The sequence below is a fragment of the Nesoenas mayeri genome (genome assembly GCF_963082525.1).
Source record: "Nesoenas mayeri genome assembly, chromosome: 14".
NCBI lineage: Eukaryota > Metazoa > Chordata > Aves > Columbiformes > Columbidae > Nesoenas > Nesoenas mayeri.
In genome coordinates, this window is record NC_137556.1 from 9,992,224 (window position 1) to 9,998,942 (window position 6,719).

The window sequence follows — 6,719 nt, forward strand, 5'->3', positions numbered from 1 at the left end:
GCAAGCCCAGCTGCAAGTCTGCCTGCAGCTGCCAGACCCCAAGCACTGAGCTGGTGCTTCCCTCGCTCTCATGTGAAACGTCCCCAACAATATCCCTCTGCCCACAGTGACCATTTCAAGCATGAGCCAAGCTCACCCCACCACAGTTATCATCACTAGTCACTGCTCAGCACAGGCGGGTCCTGGCCACATACCAATGCTCCGTGTACCCCACTGGGCACGTGCCGCTTGCTTCCCACATGGAGCCTGGTCCTGCAGCCAGAGCTCTTGGAAACCTCCCACACTTGGGACTGGGTTTCTTGACATTAGCCAGGCCTGGCTATATATTACTGGGGTATATAATTAAGGCTCAGAGGTTTGCATACAGTAGCTGGCTTGTGTAAGACAAGGAAATCAAGGAGCGTGACCAAGAAGGATTTTTTCAATGTGAAAATTGAGTATTAAAAGTGTGCTTAAAAATAGCTGTGCTAAAAAACCATGAGGGAGGAAAGGGCTGCCATGGAAAGGAGTGAACAATTGCATTTTAAGAACCATAATTATCAAATAAATGAAGGGATCCGAAGCTGAAATACAGCCAGGCCCTGTGCAGGTGGAGGCAATGGTATGGGGGAGGACGACAGGCTGGCAGCCACCTCAAGCGGCCACAGTCCATCCCTCTCCTCCTGGTCATAGCACATGGGAGCGTGCCACCATGTCTCACCTCAAAAAAGGTACCCAGCACCACCGGCAGCTGGTCTCCACGGCTAGGGAGATGACGTTAATGGAGATGATGCAGGTCATGAGCATCGTGAACTTGCACCTGGCCAGCAGCCTGTGCAGGGAGGCACAAAACTTGGCAACCTTTCTCCTGTCCAAAAAACCAGCAGAGCTGGAAGGAGCTCTTACAGTTTGATGTCTTTTTTTGTTGGTTTTCGCATGACCCAGCTGGAGATCCTGCCCCTGTCTGAGTCCTCCCTTCACCCCAGCTGAACCAGACCCAAATCAGCAGGTCCTGCAGCATTGGCATCACCTGGGGGGAGCTCTGCACTAAAAGGGCTTTGCTCTGTATGTACCTGAGCTGGCAGAGGGGAGCATGACTAGCAACAGCCTCCAACAGATGCTGGAAGGATCTAACAAGAAAATTGGAGGTGACTTGTCCATTCTAGGAATGATCTGGATGCTCCATGTGCAGCTTCCCTGATGGCTCCATGAAACAGTCAGGTGTTCCTTAGCTTCCTCAAGCAACCCTCGGCATGGGCGGGAGGGTAGAACTTGCTGTTTGACATCACCACCTTACAAGGTCACTTCCAGAAGAAGAAACCATATTAGCAAGTGCCAGGGCCAAGTCCTGGATAAACAAAATTTCTGCATTAGCAGTGTAACAAGCAGATGTTACTGTGTTTGCATTGCTGAGTGGTTTAGGCACAAACTCCCTCCTACCTGGGGGAGATGAGCCATGAGCCGGGATGATGCTGCATGACAGCAGGCCCTATCCCTCCCAGCATAGAATCATAGAACAGTTTGGGTTGGAAGGGACCTTCAAAGCTCACCCAGTGCCACCCCTGCCATGAGCAGGGACATCTTCACCCAGATCAGGTTGCTCAAAGCCCTGTCCAGCCTGGCCTGGGATGTCTCCAGGGACGGGACATCCACCACCTCCCTGGGCAACCTGGGCCAGAGTCTCATCACTGTCAGTGTAAACAATTTCTTCCTCAGGTCTAGCCTGCATCTCTCCTCTTCCAGTTTAAAACCATCACTCCTTGTACTGTGACAACAGGCTCAGATAAAAATTCTATCCCCGACATCTTGGGCTGAGGTGGGAGCAGTGAGTGGTCAAACACTGCCAGACCTGCAGAAGAGGATCACACCATCGTGTCAGCCTGGCACTAGCATCTAACAGCAAAAAAAAACCCAAAACAATGATGAGGGCTCCTACAATGAGGTGAGCATTTGAGCTTTAGGGGGATAATCCTCCTTTGTGTACCCACCACTGGTCTGGAAATGATGCAGAAGCCCAAGCACAGACCTCTGGTCTTCCCGGGGACCCTTCCCAGGACTCCAGCATCCCCGGAGGCTGTGTATGCTGGCCTGGCTCTAACCACAGGACTGCTGGCAGCCGTGCCTGGGCTCCTTCCAAAGTTCATTTGCAAACAAGTTGTCAGTCCCTCACCAAAGAGTCCAACTCTGCAACAGATCTTCAGTGCGAGCAGCGCTTACGTAAACACAGCCTTTGATGTCAGTGGGATAACTCACATCCATGTTTTCTCTTTGCCTTTGTTCTTTAAGAGAAGGAGTATTAACAATTGCCAATTTATTTCAATTAGTCAGCATCTCTGTGCTTGCTAGTCTGGATGCTCTGCGAGCACTTGTTCCAGGACACACACACGTTTGGCTAATCCTGAGGTGCAGCTTTGAGCAAGCCACAAATATTTGTTTCTTGGAACAAACAATTGTGAAAAACTGAAACTAGCTCATGCAGAAGAACTCATGAGCTTCAGTTAATTGGCAAATCCCTTCATTAATCTGGGGGTGAAAAGGCCAGAGATGCACACATCTATCAGAAGCTGCAAAAAGCTCAAGGCTTTCAAAACTGTGTTTTGCGTGATTGAAAAGGACTTGCAGATGAGGAAAAGGCAGAGCGGGGCTGGGGACGTGGCAGGCTGCAAGGCTGAGCAGGAAAGCAGTGCTGGAGCAGGGAACTGGGCAAACCCAAAAATCATGCTCATCACCGCTAACTGGGGACACTGCAAGCATCTCTGACCCAGGTCCAAGCCGTCTGAGGGACACAACCCAACAGAAAACTCCAGTCCAACAGGATCCACTCTGTGGTTTTGCTCTGTTGAACCGCCACGGCTCCAGAAAGGGACGATGCTGAGCAAGTGGCCACCAGCACCACACCCCAGACATGTCCCAGGGGATGCTGTGACCGCTCTGGTCCCACCCCGGAACTGGGGACATGTCACAGCCAACAGGAAAGCCTCTGAAAAATAACCATGTCAGTCTGTCCTTCCAGCCTGGTGAAGCAGCTGGGTGAGGACACATCCTCATTAGCCTTCTAATGTCCAAACAGCCCCTGATGAGAGAGGTTAATTAACAGAAAACCCACCTCTTCTTCAACCACTCAACCACGAGTCTGTGCAGTTGGGAGGAGGAAGAAGGGCAGGAGGAATCCCAGCACGGTCAGATGGGGCCATAACTCACAAACCAAGACAGAGAAGTTTATTTTCTAACACGTTCCTGCAGAGCTGCCTGTAGGACCCCATCCCCAGAGCTCCAGAGCACATCCAACACTGACGCTGCCCTCTCAGTGTGATTTTTGCAGTTTACTGGACCTGAGCTCCCATGTTGAGGAAGGGATTATTCGCTGGCTCTGTTTCAGAGACGGTCCCATGAAGGTGTGATCTCCAGCCTTGCAGGACCTGAGCAGCCATCCCAACCACACAGCATGCCACAGGCATCTTTCCTACTCTGCTCTCTCAGCCTCAAGTTTTTGCTTTTTAATTTCCTGTGGCCACATAGTAACATCGAAGAGTCCCCCAGGGATGGCATTTCCCACATGCTATGAACTGGGTTGGTGGGGGGACACACCAAGTTAAATCAAAATGCAAGGAAGCTACCTGCAAGGACAAGGCTGTTCCATAATGGATTATCCAAATATTTCAAGCTGCAATCAGCCTTAATGCAAAAAAAAAACCCAAAAAACCCAACCAAAACAACAACAAACAAGCCCCAACCAAAACCACAAAGGCTCCAGGGAACTATTTAAGCTGGTGTCTGCCAGCCAGGAGCTGAACCTTGCAGTGACAGGGAAATGTGATCAGTTTGCAGGAGTGGCTTCATCCCACATCTGGCTGTGACCCACATGGGGAGCAGGAACCAACCCAACCCTGAGGACATGCTGGCACAGCCAAGGAAGCCGTATTTTGGGCAGCTGCTCAAACTGTATCATGCTGGAGCAGCACAGCTTCAGCAATGCCATCACCTGCAGAAGACCCAAACCCTGTGTCCTGGCTCCTTGTGTTCAGAGCAAAGCTGACAATGCTTTTCACAACAGAAGCTGCCTTAGGCTGAGTCTACCATCCCAAGTTCAGTGCCTGTCATTAAATCTTTGCTGTTATAAATTTCCCATGAAGTTCCAGCTCAGGCAGGGACACTGTGCATCCCCTCGGCATCCTGCATTCTTCGCACAAGCAATTATGTGCAAATGGAGAGGAGCTGGGGAGATGCAGGAGCATGAAGCGGGTGTGAGCTGGCTGCTGTGGATTTGGGGAGCTTTGTGAAGGGGGTGCAGGGCTCCTAAGCATCACAAGGTTCCCCTGCCTGCCTCTGCAGGGGCCAGCGAGTTGCGAATGGTGCTGAGATGGGGCGGGAGGTAGAGTTCAATAAGGGTTCATCGCAGATTCGGGATGAGTTTCAGAAATGCTGGGAATCCTGTCCAAAAAAAACCCAAAATCAAAATAAAAGGTGCCTTTAAAACAAAAAATTCCCAGTGCCTGCAAGGCAAAGCAAAGCCCAGGAGAGTGCCACTGCCTCCTCAGGTGAGCAGCGCGGTTACCAGCCCTGCAGCCCCAACAAAACCCCGTGGGGCTGGAGGCAAAGGCATCGCCCGGGAGCTCCGAGGGAAGCTGCGTTGTGAGCGGCGATGGCAGAGCTCTTCACAGCATCGGCACAGCCAAGACTCCATTTCTCAGGCTGCCCTGAAGTCAGCACTCGCTGGAAAAGAAAGCAGAAGCTGTTTATTCACTAGTTTTATCACGCACAGCAACGCTCACAAAACACACTTCCAGGTCTGGGGGATGCCCCATATGTTAACAAGAAATTATGGCTAAACAAGTACTGACTTAGAAACCATGAGTGTTTCAAAGCCACCTTCCCCTTTTCTGAGTATTTTTGCCTCTTTGCCATTCAGGATCCTCAAAGCACCATGGCTGCACAGCTCCATGCCATAGCTGGACAGTGCAGCTCTCTGAGCTACATTAGTCAGTGGGGAATTTTTTTCCTCGGAGTATGTAAATAAATATCAATACTCTAAACCAAAGACCTCCCAGTAACTAAATATTATTTATCTTAAATTTATCTTAAAACTAAACAGCTTTGTCACATATGTTTAATAACAAAGAAACAAATTACAAAGGAGGAATTTGATTTTATTGGTTTTATTAAAAGTGATTGCATTATGTATCAATTTCTAGCAGAGTTTTCACAGTTCATCAGAGATGTTGTCAAAACTCTGGGTGAGGCTCATTTTATTTCCCCACCAGTAACAGGAGACATCACAGCCTGCTTGTTTGTTTTAGTTTCATTCATTCCTCACAACAGTGACCACTTTCAAGCCATATCGGGGAAATCTGCCACTTTGCTGGGGAAAGGCACTTGTGAGCAAAGAACATTTGCACACATAGTCTGAATTTGGGTCTTTTTAGGCATTAACTTGATATCCCAAGTAGGGTTACCGACAATAAACCGCAACATCTTACATCTTGCTTCCTGTGATCAATTAGCACATGACAGCGCACTTGCTAAGGATTAACAAAAAATACCTTTCCTATTTTATCCACATGAATCCTTGCATGGCAGCTAGTGACATTTTGTATCCCAAATATCTGAGAGACCACACACCTCGCATATACACCCGATACAGATTTTGGCACTCGTGTATCTCCCTTCTCGGTAGCTGTGCCGCCGCGGTGTCATTTGAGCAATGCACTCAGGCATTTCAGAGGTGTCAATCTCCTGGGAGCTCCGCACCCAGAGCTGCTTGCAGGGCATGATGGTGCACGTTGGGGACACTCGGCAGTGGGATTGCAAACCTTAGGCAGGATGAAATCTCCATGCCGGCAGTGGAAATCTGTCTCGGTGAGGATCATAGGATAAAAACAAAGACCTTGAAACCACCAAAGAAATTGTTTTTAACCTCATCAGTGGGATCTGCAGCTCTTGGAACAATGCTTGCAATGACTAATTGTAGCTACTGAAAGAAAAAAGAAAGGGGGTGCGCATAACTTCGGTTGAGCCCAGCTTAGCAAGAATCCTGCGAATGCCGCTTCCTCCGCTGTTGGCAGCTCCCATCGGTGCTCCAGGCGCTCGGCCAAGCTGCTCCCCAACAATCTGGCAGATAGGGGAGCGTTACAACACAAATAATCCTGAAAGGTGCTGAGCACTGACCTGACCCAGCCAAGCCCTTAAGCGGATGTTTCATTTAATGATGTGAGCGTCAGGAGCTCACTGGAATTCTTTCGTATTTGCTGGACTAGAGCTGAATTTTGCAGGAACTGCAGGATCCAGTCCTGCACCTCAGACAGGGAATGGTTCTCAAGCACACAGCAAGACTTTTGCTGGACATGGCAGTTCCCCATCTGAGGTGCAGGAGCTGTTGGACAAGCACAAGAGAAACACCAAAACGAAGAGCTGTAACTGCTGGTTGAGCTGCAAACTCCAAGGAAACATGATTTAAGAAATTGTGTACACTGAGGATGGTGAAACACTGGCCCAGGTTGCCCAGAGAGGTGGTGGATGCCCCATCCCTGGAGACATCCCAGGCCAGGCTGGACGGGGCTCTGAGCAACCTGAGCTGGTGAAGATGTCCCTGCTCATGGCAGGGGTGGTGCTGGATGAGCTTTGAAAGTCCCTTCCAACCCAAACCATTCTGTGATTCTGTGATCATCAGCTGCTTGTGCTGCTCTTACCAGCGTCCCTTGCACTTGCCACCAGTCACTGGTAGAGATGGAGGGACCAAGCCA